Source organism: Anolis sagrei, chromosome 3 (assembly GCF_037176765.1).
Source record: "Anolis sagrei isolate rAnoSag1 chromosome 3, rAnoSag1.mat, whole genome shotgun sequence".
NCBI classification, from domain to species: domain Eukaryota; kingdom Metazoa; phylum Chordata; class Lepidosauria; order Squamata; family Dactyloidae; genus Anolis; species Anolis sagrei.
Window position 1 is genome coordinate 87,458,214 of NC_090023.1, and position 18,981 is coordinate 87,477,194.

The 18,981-nt window shown below is 38.0% G+C and overlaps 2 long non-coding RNA genes across 5 annotated transcripts in view; one reads left to right on the forward strand and one right to left on the reverse strand.

Moving 5' to 3' along the window:
- The window catches only part of LOC132769994 (uncharacterized), a 241,654-nt gene extending 239,354 nt beyond the window's left edge, over nt 1-2,300 (forward strand). The window contains exon 4 of the long non-coding RNA XR_009630969.2: nt 2,094-2,300. This is a non-coding gene — a long non-coding RNA (uncharacterized lncRNA). The remainder of the gene's footprint in view (nt 1-2,093) is intronic.
- A 2,309-nt stretch (nt 2,301-4,609) lies between these two features.
- The window catches only part of LOC132769993 (uncharacterized), a 71,350-nt gene continuing 56,978 nt past the window's right edge, over nt 4,610-18,981 (reverse strand). For 3 of the 4 annotated variants that reach the window (XR_010909664.1, XR_010909666.1, XR_010909667.1), the window contains one exon: nt 15,516-15,722. This is a non-coding gene — a long non-coding RNA (uncharacterized lncRNA). Of the gene's footprint in view, nt 10,018-15,515; nt 15,723-18,981 lie in introns of those variants that run through there. The other variant, XR_010909665.1, reaches the window with a different exon arrangement.

An 18,981-nucleotide genomic window follows, 5' to 3' on the forward strand; every position in this document is an offset into this window, starting at 1 on the left:
TGTTACTTCTTCTATTTTGTACTGGATATAAACAAGAAGTGCTTAGTGTTTCCATAAAGACCCTTGGCATAGAAGCCATTACTCAGTTTTAGAGTCTGGGCTCTTTAGAAATGTTTCTACCTGCCCTATGTGCACACAGCACTGTCCCTTTCAGGGAATACTTAATGAATTTATCTTCATATTTCAGGTAGGGAACTGAAGCAGAGATTTATCGATACAACAGTTGTGGCAGAACTAAGAAATAAATCAGCCTTTCTAAGTGGCGGCCCAGTGCTTTAATTACAACGGCAACATTTTCCCCTGTTGTCAGCAGCATTTACAAGATTTCAACTGGGATAAGGCTAAAAAAATAATGAAATGCTATGGACTACCTTCCAAAGATTCTGTAGTAAAGATGTAAAGTATAATGTGACCTGACATTGCTTTATGCTGAATGCTGCTGAAAATGCCCCTTTTAACTTGGGAATTGTATCTGCCAACTATTTTTTTCCAAAGGAGAAACTCCTTCAGTTTCCTTTCTATGTGAATTAGACACAGAATATTCTTGCTCAGGGATCTCATTTGTCCCTAGAACAAAGGCAATTTATTTCCCACTAAATATAATACAGCAATAAATTAAATGAAAGGGATGGTCAAGTGTCTTTTCTAGTAACTTTTAGTCATGTTTTCCATTTCATTTTTCTGAGATAAAATAAACAATTTACTTCATTTTTAAAATCCAGACTAACGCTGGGGTATGGGGGTATTAATTTTTTTTAAAACCTACCACTTGGTCAGTACACATGCTTAGCAAGCAAGAATCTTTAGATAGAGTCCAGTTGTTGGAATTCAAAGTTTAATGACTGTTGGCAAACTGCTGGAACTGTGAGAGAGCCTAGAAGTGAGGGAAATTGTGTTTATTTGATATGGGCTGATATCTGTAAAATAATATTGGTGGGTGTTTTAGGTATATTTTATTAAACATTAACAGTTACAAGCTTATGAGATTTAGTGAAAGAGTAGATGTCATAACATCATATCAATGGAACAGAAACATTAACCATATATCATCCTGTTCATTAGAATGGCAACTCAGAAAAATAAATAATTGCCTTTTGGTCAAAAATGATGTAAGTGGGTTGTTCTAATATTATATTTTTGACAGAAGCTACATTTAACCAAATGTTAATATACTACAGAACACTAAGGAGTTGAATATCTCTCTGTGTATATTCTAGAGAATGTTCTTATTTTATTCTATTTTATTCTTCTTGTTATTGTTTGCCTTCAAGTCATTTCTGATTTACAGCAACCCTAAGGTGAATCTATAATTGTTTCTTTTTGTTGTTGTTGTTGTTGCAAGATTTGGTTTTAAGGGTTTTACCTTTTTTTCCACCTAAAATTGAGGGAATGTGGCTTGCCCAAGGTAACCCAGTGACTTTCCGTACCAGAGTGGAGATTCAAATGTCAGGGTCATAGTCCAATATTCAAACCACCATACCATGTTGATTATTTCTATAATATAATAATGTTCTAGAAAAAAAATATTTCCTCTTCTATCTTTGCAATGCACAATATAGTTTGTAACAATGGTAAAAAAAATTAAACGTTTCCCCAAAATGGTTGAACATTTCTCAAGCGCTGAAAAACCCTGATAAGAAAAATCCTGAATTAATGGAAATCCTTCTAGTTTTGATCCTCTACATAAAATTTGCATGTCGTTGCTCTATGCAGAAAACAGTATCTCGGATCTGGGCAGCAAGGAAGGACAGAAAAAAAGGCTTTTGGCAATGAGGGAGGTAGAGGCTTCTGATGGCAAGGGAGGCAAGGAGGGAAGTTTTTTGGGGCCAAGGAGACAGGAGAAAGGGTTTTGGTAGCAAGGGAGGTGGGGAGGGGGAGGAGCAGGAAAAAAGAGGGAAAACTTGGAGGGGGAAGGGGAGGAGGTAGGAAGTGCAGAGCCTCTCAGTATACTTTGTGGAGCCCCAAGGACTCCGCAGAGCACACTTTAAGAACCTGCTTTGGAGGCAAGGATCTAAATAATAATAACAAAAGATACATGTACTACTAATAACATCAAATACATAATTCCATGCATGTCATTACATGTTTTGCAGGTAGTTCTTGACATGTCAGAATTTTTGAAAAGGCATTCCTCTCTGTCATATCAAGGAAAATGGTAAGCTTCACAAAGACTGAAATGCACCATTACAAAAATTGTTCCTCTCAGTCTTATTATGATGAATTTACTATTGCTGATTGTTTTGCCATGAATGTAACCTGTGCTTTGAAGATTATACATTATTTTGAAACCTCTTTTGATGTGATGCAATTAAACTGTTTCATTGAAATAAATCTGGAGCTAATTTAGATTATTTCTAGCATCTATGTTGCTGTCTGCATAAATCAGTGTAAGGGTATGGTCATAAAAACCAAAGTTAGCTGAAAACTGCCACTACTGAAACCTGAAAATTAATGCTTAGCTACATGTATTGAAATGACAGCCTTCAAATGTACTTCCAATTAAAAATTATGAATTAGAGTGTCAATACTGTGGGACCACCTGCCTTCTTGCTATTATATACGCAAATAAAAAAAGCCTTTGATCTCCTTGATCGGATTAAGATTTAGATAAAGAGTTCTCTGCTACATTGATTTAAACATTAAAAAATAATGCTTAAAAGCTTCTGTCTTGCAATTTAACTGGAATAAAGATGACATTTTCCTTGCTAGTATGGATTATGTTTAGAGGATGGCTCTTTAAGAGTTTCAGAATGCGATTAATTGTGTTGGCTTTGATTATTTTTCTGAACATTTCTGTATTTTTTAAAAATCAAATTATTTATTTTTATATTTTTCCACCAAAAAAACGGTTGAAATATCAGCCAATAGCAAAATATAGAACAATGGTCAGACTCACATAGGATGGTTCCAGACAGGACTTTAATGCGTGCCCAATTGAGTTTTAAAAACTTGATTGGGCCCACATTACCGTCCACACATGCCCCAGAAAGCTGGTGCTTTTCTGGTGGGAGTGGGGTGTCCAGATGCCCTGTCAGATCTTCCAGCAATGTAGCTGAACATAAAAGAAAATTCCCCCCAGATTAGCCTTAAAAAGAAAGAAAAATAACTTACTTGGTCTGAATTTCCCTGTGCCAACCCTCTCCTGGTGCTTAGAAATGACGCACCAGGAGAAGGGGGGGGGGGCAGGAACAATTTTCCTCCTCCCTCCTTCTCTTGGCACATCATTTCTACATGACAGGAGAAGGCCAGAAGCAGGGAAATGCCAGCTGGGTAAGTTATTTTTTTCTTTCTAAGGCTTTTAAAAGGGGGTTTTGGAGGGGGTGGGGGCTGTCTTGGGCTTTTCGGGCTCCAGGAGCCCAAACATTCTGAGACAGCTGTGTGGATTGGGACCACAAGTCACACGATGCAATCCCCGGGCTCAATCCACACAGTGCCCACAGCTGGAAAGGCCCAGGTCTTCCAAAACCCCTGTGTCTTTCCAACTGTCAAATTACTTTGAGGGTTTAATGGTCTGTATAACGAGGAAGAAAAATGCAGGAAGTGGAGGGAGAAAACCACATCTCAGTTTTATTAAATGGAAGATCAGCCACAAATCCAAAACCATAATTAAAGAAAATACCAAATGGCTAAGGGTCTGGCTACAGTTACCACCTTCTGTATCTCCCCATATGAACCTGCTTGGGATGTGATATCCTCAAGAGATGCCCTTTGTGTTTGCTGTTCAAAAGACATGTTAAGATGTCTCTCTAACTTGAAATCTCTCTTTGATTTTAATTTGTTTTAAAACTCCTACATGAAAGAATGTATCTGAAAATATTCACTGTCTATATGTAGTAAATATGGAAATTAAAGTAGGTGATTCTACTCTACTTTTTCGTGCTTTTTAGGAACTGGTCAGAATTTTTAGGCTGAACAGCTTTTGAAACAGGGAACCCTAGAATACATGCAATCACAATTCACTTCTGAATCTATTGAATGTTGTGCTTTTGTGGATTAAAAGGAGATCAGGCAACTTGAGTGTTTTTTGAAAAAAGAAATGCAATGCAGCCTCAAGATATTCTTCTGCAGAGGTTAATAGGCTTCTGTGCACTGCTTTGGCTCTCCAGTTCCAAAAAATGAGGTGCAATTTCAGCTTTTATCTTAGTTGCTCAATGGCTAACTGGGGTCATCTCTGGTGCCTATGCAAGATCAGCTTACCTCAAGCTGAATAAAGCCAAAACACTTTAGAAAATGGAAAGAGGCTGGAATTCTCTGGAAATGATCACCCTTTTAAAAAGTGCTCATTCAACAGTCCTGATAAAATCTGGTGTATAGTAATTTTGAGGGTGAGGTGCCAAGGGTTAGATATTACCCAAACTGAAAGTTAAATGCATTCTACTCCAGAATCAGCAGAACTTCCCTTATGAAGATCAGACATTTATAAAGATACTTTATAAAGACTACAGCAAGAATCCTACAGCAAGCATGGCATTTGTAGTCCAAAAAATATATTTGCTAGGCATGTGTGATCCATTAAAATGGTTTTAAACTATGTTTAAAAGTAGGGGGTGCTAGCACTTCATTTCTAAAGTTCTTTCTGAATTTTCAGAACTCTAATGAAACTTACAAATCTTAGTAAATACTTTGTTAATGGCAGCCGCGACTGTGCGATAGGGACTGTCAGTGGGGAAACTTGAGGGGCTTCTTCCTCTCTCATTTTTTGAATGAGAGAGAATGAAACTTGCTACAGTGGTAGGATACATTTACAATAGTTAGCTCACCAAATTTCAGAACATTTGACTTATCCATAATTTTTTATTAAATTTCAAAGTTTTCATAAACAACATTTTAAAAAAAAACCTACAAGAGCTAGCTACTTGAATTTTATATACAATGCACAAAATAATGAGAGCATTAATCTCCGGTAGTTTCAGAAAGATCCACACATCTAGAGATTTTTGGGGATTTTTTTAAAGCTTAGACAAAAACAATTTATCCCCCCATAAAGCAAAAACAGCGATCCCTTTGAATGTCCTTCTGTCTTTATGACACACAACCACATAACTTCAACTTAGCACAGATACTATTACTTACTTACATTACTCCTCTTTTTGCAGATATTTATTTTATTTAGGCTAACTCTAAACTGCAACTGGTGAAGCCAGCCCTCACTTGGGTCCTTCAACCTCATTTGAGTCCTAAGCACCTTTGCCTTCTGGGAAATGTAATTTACAGCAGGGCCTTTTGCAATTCTCTACTATTGGTGGCCTGGCCTTTCCAAATGACAGTTAAGATGGCTGTGATTAGTCACGCCCACAGCTCTCTTCCTTATGGCTCCACCAACAAAGATGGGGTGGGGAAGGAATGAGATTTAAAAAGCACTTTATGTTATCTTGGCTTTACCAAAGTTGCTTAATGGTTATAGTGAAAATTAAACTAACCTTGAGAGACATCCAAATATTACAGAACATTTACGAAAAATGCATCCCTCCGAAATAGCTTCATATGCACAAATTTAACGAATCAGATACGACTTCCAATTATATCCTCAACAAATGCACATCTTTAGTATTTGCCACGTTCTTCATGAGAAACATGCACTCACCTCAGGCTCCAGTTTCAAAAATTACCATGCCTAGGAACTATAGTATACTCTCCACATTTGCTGAGATTAGGAGCACAGGGCTCCCATGAAAGTAAAAACCCATAAATAAAGAAATTGTTATATTTTTTTTGCTTCAGAGAACCCCTCTCTAGGAATGTGGCTCTACTTATAATCTGAGCAAGGTACCCACCTCTAGTGGCACATGCTAATGGGTGCAATGTGGTTCAAATTGAGCAGGTCATGCACCCTAAAACCTGCTATCCTATTACCAGTGCCAAAATAATTCTAACCAGCTTCTATACATGGGATAGGGAATAGGAGGCAACCTTGTCCACTGGCTCAGACCCAAAAATTCCCCCTCACTCATCAGTTTGTGATACTGGCTAGACAACTAGATTTTTTTTAGGGAAAAGTTATGATGCTGGTCAAAAATACATCCTGGATATAAAGCAATTACCAGAAATCGGCCATTTGAGAGACCACTTTCAGATTTGAGGAATGTTTTCTCAAAATGCCCTTTCTGGAGCCATTTTCACATTGGTTGGCCCCAGGGTTTATGAGCTTCCTAAAGTTTGTAAAAACAACCCTTTAAAAATTAAAATAGCTTTCTTTTCCCATATGTCAAAAGTAACTAAAGGAGTCAGTTGATAGATAAAACATCTGAGGCCCCATTTAGTGCCATTTGAAGTTAGCTTCAAACTGTGTGCCCGAACAACAAATTCCCACAAAAATGAATGAAAGAAAATCCTTAATGCAATCAGTGCTCTGTGGTTTGTGTAAATACCATCTGGGCCTTATACTGATTCCAGGTTTTCCACAGCGAGACCACTTCCTTCAATAAGAGTTTGAAACTGCATTAAATGGTCAATGTAGATGGGGCCTGAATGTCATCACTGTCCTGCCTTACTTTCTTCACTTCAACCTTGCTTTAACACCCACAAAAGAGAACAAAACAGCAATACAAGGCACAGAATGAGCCAGCTTATTCCAATAGACAACATACAGCCACCATCAGAAAAAAGTTACTTCTGAAATAATAATTACACTTCCCAAAAGTGGATTCATCTCTGGCTATGTTACAACCATAGTATAATCAAGTTAAAATATGATTATTGCAAGAGATTCCAGTTATGTGTATATCAGTACTTCCAAATTCCTTCAGTTTGACATAGTGGCCAAGCTCAGTAGCTTAGGGCTGATTTACCTCAGCCCCCCTGATGTAAAGAAATGCAAACCCTGTATTGCCTTCTCCTCCTCTTGGACTTGGCCCCAGGCAAGCAACCTCCTTCAGGTTAGAGCTGTCAAGCCTTGTTTATCTTATTCCTGCACACAAGGATCAAAATACAGCCAGAATGATTATGTCATAACTGAGCTCCATCACCAGTGTCTGCAACAGATGATTTTAGTTTACTGATCTCTCACCTTCTCCATCAGCCATGGAGCGGCCGTGAGTAGGGAGTGTGTAGGGAATTATTGCAATGGATAGAGAAGAATACCATCCTCCTCAAGGAATGAAAAACCACCTGTGAAGGAGTGAGGACCACATCACACAGAGGTCCTCAAACCAGACAGCAGCAGGGGGATTCACAGAATCATAGAATAATAGAGTTGGAAGAGACTGCATGAGCCATCTAGTCCAACCCCCTGCCATGCAGGAAAAGCACAATCAAAGTATCCCTGACAGATGGCCATCCAGCCTCATTTTAAAAGTTTCCAAGGAATGAGTATCCACCACACTCTGAGGCAGAAAGTTCCACTGTTGAACAGTTCGTATGGTCAGGAAGTTCTTCCTAATGTTCAGGTGCAATCTCCTTTCCTGTAATTTGAACGCATTGCTCTGAGTCCTAATTCTAAGGCAGCAGAAAACAGGCCTGCTCCCTCTTCTTTATGACACACTTTCACATATTTATACATAGCAATCATGTCTCCTCTCAACCTTCTTTTCTGCAAGCTAAACATACACAGTTCTGTGAGATGCTCCTGCTCATGGTCTCCAGACTTTTGATCATTTTAATCACCCTAATCTCAACGCCTTCCAGCTTTTCAATATCTCTTTTGAACTGTGAGGCCCAGAATTGGACACAGTATTCCAGATGAGGTCTAACCAAAGCAGAATACAAAGGTACCATGACTTCCCTTGATCTAGACACTATACTCCTTTTGATACAGCCCAAAACCCCATTTGCTTTTTTAGCTGCTGAATCACACTATTGGCTTATGTCCAACTTGTTGTCCACAAAGACTCCAAGATCTTTTCCATATGGACTGTTGTCAAGTCTGGCATCACCCATCCCTTATCTTTGTGTTATCATTTTTCTGCCTCAGTATAGTATCTTACATTTGTCCTTGTTGAAATTCATTTTGTTATTTTTGGCCCAGCTCTCTAATTTGTCGAGGTCATTTTGAATTCTGATCCTGCCCTCCGGAGTATTAGCTATTCCTTCTAATTTGGTGTCATCTGCAAACTTGATAAACATGCCCTCCAAACCTTCATCCAAGTCATTAATAAAGATGTTGAACAGTACTGGGCCCAGGACCAAACCCTGCAGAACTCCACTAGTCACTTCTTTCCAGGATGAAGAGGAACCATTGATGATCGGTCACTTAACCGATTGCAGATCCACCTAATAGTATCATTTCCTAGCCCACATTTGACTAGTTTGCTTGGAAGAAAATCATGGGGGACTTTATCAAAGGCCTTACTGAAATCAAGATATGCATTCACAACATTCCCTGTATCTACCCAGCTTGTAACTCTATTGAAAAAAGAGATAAGATTAGTCTGGCATGACTGGTTTTTGAGGAATCCATGTTGACTTTTAGTAATCACAGCATTCCTTCCTGATTGCAGACTGACTTCTTAATGATCTGCTCTAGAATCTTTCCTGGTATTGATGTCAGGCTGACTGGATAGTAATTGTTTGGGTTCTCTTTTTTCCCTTCTTGAAGATCAGGACAACATTTGCTCTCCTCTAATATGCTGGGACTTCTCCTGTTCTCCAAGAATTCTCAAACATTATTGCCAGCGATTCTGAAATTACTTCTGCTAGTTCCCTCAACTCTTGGATGTTGTTTGTCTGGCCCTGGAGACTTGAATTCATTTAGAGTAGTCAGGTATTCCTGGACTACTTTTTTACTTACTTTGGGTTGTGTTTCCCCTTTTACCTTATCCACTATGTATTGCTCCGGTTGAATCCCAATCTCCCTTTGAGAGAAGACTGAGGCAAAGAAAGTTCTGAGCAGCTCTGTCCTTTCCCTACCCCATGTTAGCATTTCACTACCTTCTCCATGCAGAGGCCCTACCCTTTCCTTTTCTTCCTTTTTCTACTGATATAACCAAATAACCCCTTTTGTATTTGTTTTAATCTCTCTGGCAAGTTCATTTTGTTCCTTAGCCTTATGAAATTTTCCCCTTCATATGTTAGTTATTTGCTTGATTTCCTCGTTGGTGATTTCTCCCTTTTCCATTTCTTGCGCATGTCTCTTTTAATCTTAGATCATTTAAAAGTTCTTTGGACATCAATTCTGGTTGTTTTACACTTCTATATTTTCTTCTTGCTGGCACTGCCTGCAATTCTGCCTTTAGTATCTCACTTTTAAGACATTCCTATCCACCATAAACTCTTTTTCTTCTCTTCTCTTTTAGTATGGGTAATCTAATGGGCAATGGGGCAAACAGTTGCCCCATGTCCCACATTGCCCACTGAACCCTTTACCTTATCTAATGGGGGGAAGCATCACCTCCCAGCTCACCTCCCCCCTCCCCCCACTGCCCCATTCTTCTTAATAAGAACATGGGAAACCTCCTGTGTTCTCAGGGAAGTGTCCTAGCATGGAGTCCCACTAGAAGTGATGTGATGGCATACGGCAGCCTCCGTTGAGGAAGTGTCCTGGCAACGTTCTAGGATACTTAAAAGTCTCAGTGTAATGAAGTGATAAGTGGGCATTTGCTTGCATACAGTTTGCCAGTCTAGCTGGCCCTAAGCTACTGAGCTTGGATACTAAGACAAACTAGAGGAGTTTGGAACCACTGATATACACATAACTATCTCAGTGTGTGCTTATCTTATTTAAAAAAGTTATTGTGAAAATTGTAAAGTTCTTGTCACAAAAAAAGTTGACTCTTCAGACTTGTGAAGGAGAGAGAACAAAAATGTTTGCTGTTATCACAGGTTTCTGAATATGATTTGGCAAATATTCTTAAAAGCCTTGTTTCAAGTTGTGTGGGTGTGTGAAATCACCATCATGGGTGACCACTTGTGGTCAAGTCTTCCAAAGGTGGAGTCTTAGAAGCGAGTCCATAAGTGACTGTGAAGATCTATTCTGGATCCGCATGGTCTGTCATATTGAGGAAATTGATTTCCAGATGGAAGGTGGTCATGATAAGGATTTGCTTGATATACCTTCCTCTTCACATGTTTCTTCCTTCCACCCTGTTTGAGAAAATAGATGGTATTAGGAATTACCATCTAAATGGGCAACAAGACTTTTAAGTATTTGCTGTAGCACAGCAAGGGGAGGAGGGCACTTTACTGCGACAGGGCAGGAAAATGCTTTCTTGATTTTAAATCTGGATTTCCCTTGATGTAACACCATATACACTGAAAGCATTCATTTTTTCCAATCATTAATACCCATTTAAAGCCATATTTGCCATGTTATTGGCGGTCTTTCTTTTGTGTCCCTTGAATGGATCTGTTGTAAAAGTATGTAGATACCCGTGAATTTAATATTCATATGAATTAACAAAAGAAAGCTTTTTTTGAAGAGCCATGCCTTACTAATTCATTTGGGGATATTCTTTAAGAATGTTAAATTTATTTTATGGCTATTCTCATCAGTCCCAGAACATTTGTACAGTTCTGAAAAATCCTGTGATCTACAATCTAATTAAAATAAAGTCTTAGTGGTCTTTAATGTAAAAATCTGGCAACAGTCCTATGTACACTTATTTGTGACTGTCCTAATAAGCAATGGGACTTCTGTGTAAAGATGATAGGACTATGCTGTTCAGCTATACAAAATGATTCTGTTGAAGTTTACTTATGATTGTGAAGCAGGCCAAAGAAGAGTATTGTCAAACACAAACCTTGGATTTAGCAAACTCAGGGAAATATTGAGAAGAATCCCATGACTAGAGTGATGCTAAAATTAAGTGTGCCTTATAACCCTGTGCACTATCATAACTGTACAAGCAATGCAGGCGTTGATCATGAGCCTATTCTTGATAGCAAAAATATATATTTTGCCATTTTAAGACAAGAGAAAAAATCAGTCCAAACTTCTTAAACCATTACTAGAGTGTCTATCACTTTACTTACCATTTAAAACCAAAGTTTGAGAAAGGTCCTTTCTTGGACTACACTTATCAAATTCTTGCAGCCAGCATGTTGACTGCAGGATTACTGGACCATTCTTACTAGGGAATGTGAATAAGGCTGGAATGCCATATCTACTTTGTTACTGTTGATGTAGTTATATATATTCATGTTGATTCTAACTTACATTGGTCATGAAGTAAGGTTGCTTACCTGTAGCCATGTTTCTTCGAGTGGTCAACTGTGAAATTCACACCTGTGGTATTTCCTGCATCCACGCAGCTGATTCGGATCCTTATTGAAAACCTTTTGCCAAATTAGGGACTCCAGCCCCACCCATCCACTCCAGTAATAAAGTCAGGCAGCGGGGTTTGAGGCCTTAGTTCCGTACCGCGAAAGACAGTCGGAGATAGACGGCATGACAGAGTGCGGGGAAGATGGGTGGGTTGTGTGAATTTCACAGTTGACCACTCGAAGAAACATGGCTACAGGTAAGCAACCTTACTTTCTTCAGCGTGGTCACTGTGAAATCCACACCTGTGGTAGACTAGCGAGCAGTCCCATAGATGGTGGGCATCATGCTAGTGCAGAAAAAATAATTGCTCTCCCAAAAGCCACACGTTTTTTTGGCAGCCAAGTCCAATTTCTAATGGGAGACAAATATGTGTGGTGTCGACCAAATGGCCGCCCGACAAATGTCATCCAGTGACACACCATGAAAAAAGCCACAGAGGCTTCCACTGCTTGAGTGGAAAGAGCATGGATCTGATCAGGTAAGTCCAGTCCTGCCATCTGATATGCTAGCCAAATAGCTGCGACTATCCAGGCTGCCAATCTCTGGGTAGAAACCGGAAGGCCTACAAAGTCCTTACAGTATTTGAAAAAAGTCTTAGTGACTTTTGTAATAGAGCTGTGCAGTGGACATAGAAGGCAAGGGCTCTCTGCACATCAAGAATATGTAAAGACTGCTCCAGAGGAGTAGAGGGGTTTGGAAATAAGGTTGGAAGGACAATGTCCGGAGACATATGAAACTGTGATGCTGCCTTAGGTAAGAAGGAAATGTCTGTGCCCAGCACGGCCTTATCCTTATGAAATTTCAAGTAAGGACTATCGACTCAAAGAGCCATAAGCTCGCTAGTGCGACGAGCAGAAGTAATAGGCACTAAAAATGCTGTTGTCCATGATAGATGGGACATGTCAGAAGTGGCCATTGGCTCAAATGGTGGTTTCGTAAGGGCAGAAAGAACAACCTCCAAGAGGGGGGCACAGGCCTACTTGTGGCCAGAAATTTCTAAAGCCCTTGCATAAATCTCTTTACAAGAGGATCGGATAAAGGAGAGGGAAGAGAATGCTCGCTTCTAAATGAATCTATAGTTGCCAGATTGACCTTCAAGAATGATAATGAAAGTCCTGAATCTGACAGAGAAAGCAAAAAATCCAGGAGGAGGGAAGTGGAAGCAGACAGAGGCTGGACCCCATGCTTTTGTGGGGGGGAAATGCAAAAATGACACCACTTACAAATGTAAGAATGTTTGGTGGCAGGTCTCAGGGCAAGGTCCAAAATGCCCTTTACTGGTTGAGAGAGGGCTGAGGCCAGATCTGCCACGCCGTCAATCGGAACTGAGTGATCTGGGAGTACGGTACTGGGCTATTGCCCACAATCAGTAAGTCCGGTCTGCTTTTGCGGACAAAAGGAACTAAGGCCTCAAGCCCCACTGCCTGGCTTTATTACTGGAGTGGATTGGGGGGGGGGGGGGCTGGAGTCCCTAATTTGGCAAAAGCTTTTCAATAAGGATCCGAATCAGCTGCGTGGACGCAGGAAATACCACAGGTGTGGATTTCACAGTGACCACGCTGAAGAAGCTTAGCTTATCGTGGAATTATTTTGGCAAGATTTATTGAAACAATATTTGCTATAGCCTTCCCCTAAGGGAAATTGTTTTTTTTCCTGGAGCACTTATCTAACACTCAAGACACTGGCTCTTAATACCCCATTGGCTATTATGCCTACTTACCTGAGAGTAAATCCCATTCACCCTGATCAGATTGATATGACTAAGCTATGTGTTATGTTGATTAGTAATTCAGTAATTTAGTAACAAGCACATTCAGTAATTTGATGCAAATTACACATTGATTTGTTATTTCACAGATTCAGCATACTTTTTATATTTTTAATACTACACATTCATGCGTAACAAAAGCTGCAACCAATGTTCTGCCTGTCAAAATGAGCAGGCAATAATTTCTCACAGCTCTACCCTCCCAAGAAAATATATACACATGGGAAATATTCTACACTCACAAGTTTGGAAGAAATTAATCAATTTACATAAAAATACAGGGTTTCATATCAGATTCAGAAACTGCTAGAATATTGTCCTTTTAATGGAACTGCTGTACGTAATATTGTAATCATATGGCTAACTTTCAAATCCTAGGAATAGAAAGGAAACTTGTTGGATTCACATTTTCTGTTGAAAATGCATATTTTGCATTGGCATTAAGAATGGGGCAAAATGCAGCTTGCTTCACATATGTATCTCATTTTAATGCTTGCAGTATGGTTGGTGAAGAAAAAAGCCATACAAACTCATGTATACACTTGAAAAATTTTCACAATTTAAAATGTGCATATTTGAAAATTTGCGTGAAAAGAGTTGAAGACAAGAATAAAAATCTATGGATTAGTAAAAATGCTTTTAAAACACTTCACTATATCCTCAAGTATAAGTCAACTTCATGTAGTGAGGTCTGGGAGCCACCCTGAGTCCCCTTTGGGATTGAGAAGGGTTATAAATAAATAAAATTATAGATTTTTATATGACCCATGGATAAGTCAATATCATTTTACAGAGGGGAAAACATGAATGTTGCCTCAAGGGGCCAGCCATTATTGGCCACTGCCACTATTTTCCACCCAGGCATTCACAAAAGTCAGAAATGGCACCACACTAGAGAAGGTAGAGGGAGTTGATTCTCTTTTTAGGTTCTCCAAGGAAAAACTCTTGCTTTTTGCCACTTTGGGATAGTTCTTTTTTTTAAATAAGAAATAAGGTATACTACTTACATTGACCCATGGATGAGTTGAACCAGTTTTGTGGGGTTTTATTTTTGGACTAAAATTTCTAAACTTATATATGAGTATATAGGGCATATTAAGAAAGTTTTGAATATTTTCTGTTATTTCTGTAAAAATGTCCTGTATTATCAGGAAATACGCAAGAGAGTGTGTTTCTAAAAACCCTATTGGTTTAGGATCTGAGTTAAAAATAGCATATAGGATCTTAGATGTAGCAAACTGGGTGTCAGGAAATTGGAAGTTAAGGTTGTTGCCTTAACAGGCATACCATGTGAATGCTTTAAATGTATTTTAAATTTGGATGGATGTTGAATTTATGCAGTTCGACACCACTTTAATTACAATAGCTCAATGCCATGGGATGTATATCTTTGCTGAAGAATCAGCACTATTTGGCAGAGAAGGCTAAAGACCTTGTAAAATTATAACTCCCAGGATTTCATAGCTTTGAGACATAGCAGTTAAAGTGGTGCTCCTCTAATATACTAACGCTATATGTTTACCCTATTTTGCCAAATTGAATCACCATTGGAGTAATTTAATGTAATTATGTTTCTCAACAGAACTAAAATCTGAAGTCTTAATACATATTTTAATTTTATTAAAAATATTTGACACTTGACCTACTTCTTCACAAAGATGAGCCATGATGAGCATTAATTGTGTGCTGGTAACCATAAAAAATACATTGATAATGTTTCATTTTTCTGTGCTTTTAGTTTTTTTAGATTTTCCCCAATATTCAGAGGCAAAAGATCAAATTTTAAAGATGTGATCCAGTGTGCTCAGCTCAGAGGGCATTTGTCTCTAGATCCTCTCATTTTCCATCACAAAACAGAGAGCCACTGTTACAAATGTCTGATATAACAACTTCTGTCTGCCTCTAAATGTCATCCAGGCTGATCATTTCAGAAATGAAACATTAATATCCCTATACATTAAAAGAGAATAATAAGTATACTGAATCCATTATCACTAACTATTTGAGCCTCAGCTAGGGTAGGTAGCCACATTTGAACCTGTGAAGCATGACAATGCTCTTCTTCTCAAGGTTACACCATTCTGGAGTCATCATCAGAGAAAACATGTCATCATCTGCAAAATAACAGCACCTTTTGACTTCCATCAGATAGCAGCATCACAGTGTTCCCCATTATAGAGCATAAGTCCAGTGGGGAAAGAAACAATCTTCAAGGTTGTGTTGACCAGATTTTTTTTCACTTGCGTGGAGTGGATTCTTGCCCTGGCAAAGAGGTGAGCTAAATGTCCCTTGATATCCCTTCCAACCAGGCCCGTAGCCAGGATTTTGTTTCGGGGGGGGGGGGGGGCTGAATTTTTTTCAGGGGGGGTTCGGGGGGGCTGAGTTTCGAGGGGGGGCTGAGTCTGAGTGAAAGAGGGTCTAGCCTAGCAAACCTTTTGTATCATTACCTCAATACCCCCATATTGGGGGTATTGGGGTAATATTGAGTATGGTGATCAGATCATGATATGAATAAACATAACAGTTCAAATAATGCAGCAGTAAGGCCTTTTCGCGAACCACAATGAGAATTTCGGGGGAGGGGCTGAAGCCCCTCAAGCCCCCCCCCCCCAGCTACATGCCTGCTTCCAACTCTTGTGTGGATAAAGAGCAACAAAGCTTCAGTAACAAACAGCAGCAGATACCAATTCTCAACAAATATCTTCTCTCTGGCCATTTCAGTTTTTCATTCTTTACTCCATTCCATTCTGTTTGGATCTGAGAAACATAATATATTTGCATATCTTTCTTAATTACAGTTATTCTATGCAATTCTCCTAAATGATCATTCTAATAAGATGGTAAGAAGATGTAATGTGGTTCATACAATAATATAATATTTTTTTTATTTCTTAACACAGTTAAAAACACATAATTGTAAGATATTGTGTAAAATACATACATTAAAATGTATTTCTATGAAATATTGATTACTATTATTATTTGAGAAATGTATATCCCACCTTTCTCTGAGCACAGACCCAAGGCAGTTACAACAGAATAAAAGTATACAGTACAAAAGTTAAAACAACCCATTAAAACATAAATATTTAAAACAGCAAACACAATTTAAATTGTTTAAACATTAAAATGAAGATAAAAACCCAGAGCTTCCACTATCACTTGTTTGGCTTAATTAAACACTTTCTTCACACCCTTCTGGAATGCCATTAAAGAAGTGACTGATCTTAATGCTTCAGGCAGTGTGTTCCATAATGTAGGGGGCGCTCCCAAAAACAAGCCCTCCCTGGTCATCTTAAAGTGCATGCCAGAAGGTATCTGGGTTGATACCAAGGTGTCCCCACTGGACCTTAGATACATATATTAAAATACATAGAACAAAGATTAAGGCACAGTAAGCACAAGACATGAGTTTAAAATACATAGTCAATATTGATTGGTTAGGCCTGCCAGAAGAGGTAGGTCTCTTAAATTCCTACAACTGATTTAGCTGTTGGATCTCTTCGGCAGGTCATTCCACAAGCAGATACAACCAACAAATAGATTTCATAACTCAATTTTTCAGCAAAAAGACATCATGTGAAACAGATGTTCTATAGACAAACTAGGGAGATATTGCCCTATTGCACTGAGTATTTATCATTCTTGTGGCTTTGCTAAATTAGGGGCTTTATACAGTTTGTTTCTGCCATCTCCCATGCCTGTGGCAGACTCTTCCTACTGAAGTCAATGACAAACCACTTGAAAATAGAGTTCATTAGAATCCCTTTGGGGGAAAAAGCCTTTGTTTTATACATAAGATCTTTTATAAAACATTTTATTTTTTTTAGGGTTTATTTAGGATGTCCTTTTTACTTTTTACTTTACTGGCCTTTCCCTTTCTCTTTTTTTCCTTCACTTTTTTTATACCTTATTGTTCTCACTCTTTCGTTGTATTCTATATAAAATTTAATAAGATTTCTTTTTTTAAAAAGATCTTTTATAAAACAGGTAACCTTATGAAAGAGCTCAACGTTATACTGGTTGCTGCTTAACACATTTATTCATTCCATACAAATAGTCCATGAGAGATTTCAGAAAAAGTTATGGTTATTCCTGAGGGTTAGCGATAGGTCTTTACACAAAAAAAATGTTGATATTATTTTTGCTTAGCATTTGGAATTGTGTATGATAACTCCAATTTAAAATAAGAATCAGGGGCATAATAGCTAACCATAAAATAGTGTTATTACATTGCTTTTTCATTTTATTCAGAATTAAGCAGTGCAATAAAGGATGCTCACCAGATTACCTTCCCTGCCATTATGAGATTACCTCTTAATCACTCGTTATTGCATTATGAGTTACTACTTTCTCTTTTTTAAAAAATATTTTTATTATTATAAGCAAATAAAGAAAAAGGGGAAGATTAAAGCTAACATTGAAAGTGGTGGAACATTGTGATTATAGTAAAGTAGGAAAAAATAGAGCAGAATAGAACCATTGAGTTAAAAAAGAAGAGAAAAAGAAAAAAGTATAAAAAAAATTATATAAGGAAGAAAAAGTTGAATTGTGTCTTGACTTCCATTTCAAACTTTGTGATTTCTATTGTCCTTGTATTTTTTAAAAAAAATTTCCTTAGTTTTATTTATTTCTTATTTTCTTCTAATTGTCATTTCATCATCCTGAAAGAGATCCCAATTTGTCCTTTTTATCAATTTATCTGTATTTTTCTTCAACAGATAGGTTAATTTATCTATGTCTCTGATTTCCCTCAATTTAACTCTCCAATTTTCAATGTTGGGGGCTTTATCTTGTTTCCAGCTTTTTGCAAATGAAATTCTTGCTGCCGTCATTATGTATGTAAATAGTCTGTCTTTATTTTCATCGAGGCACAGCTCTGAGTCAGTAAATCCTAATAGGTAGTATTTAGGTTTCTTCTTGAAATTAATTACCATCTATGAAATATTTTTATCCAATTTTCTTTTAGGTCATGAGTTACTACTTTCTGAACAGTGCCACATGTTCCTAAAGTCATCTCCATGGTTGTCATACAAGGGCATTTAGCATGGCCCCATGCTCTTATTGTGGAATAATATCTATTCTGGTATCTGGGCATACAACAGAGGTTTTTTTTTTTTACTTTTAACTCAGCTATTTTTGTAAATCTTCCCAGTTTAGTTCAGCTCTGGCATCCTGGACTATTATGGTCTCACATGACAGGCTCTCTAGATTATGGCACCTTAATTTTAAAGTTTCCTCCTATCAAAAATACATTTTCTGCCTGTAATTTTGTTTTATCCAACTTTCAGAAGACAATCAAATATTAAAATTTTCTTTGCTGTCATTTGTGTAGTATTACATTGAATTTGGAGAAGATCTTTCCAATGTATTACTATAGATATTTGTAGTTTTTGGTATAATTTATGTTTTTAGATCTTCTGCATCTATATAAATAAAAATGTAATGTTCGTTTTTGGGATTAACATAACTCAAAAACCACTGGATGAATTGACACCAAATTTGGACACAATATACTTATCAGACCAAAGAGTGTCCATCACTCATAAAAATACTGAAAAACACAGCAGAAGAGACTTAAAAAGCAAGAAATTTAAAAAATTACATTACAACACATGCACAAAACCACATATACACACATATACACAACTATATAAACACACACAACACATATACACAGACTGGGCCACAGCAATGCATGACAGGGGATGGCTAGTTGACAATATTTTCTCATGGTAGGAACAGACTTGAGAACTCAATGAGCACTGTTCATTCTTATTCACACACAACAGGATCCACCCCAAGGGCAAAGCATTCTCAGGCAGCACTTACAGAAACCCTGGAACTGCCAGCGGAATGTGAGAAAGTCTCTATGTCCAGTCAGCAAGGTAGAATTTTTACATTAGGCATAAAGAACATGTCACTTTCCTCCTCTCTCAGTTGGTGGTGCTACAAGAGAAAGTAGGGGACTGCAATGGGACATAGTAAGGGGAGCAGGAAATTAAGAGAACTGCCC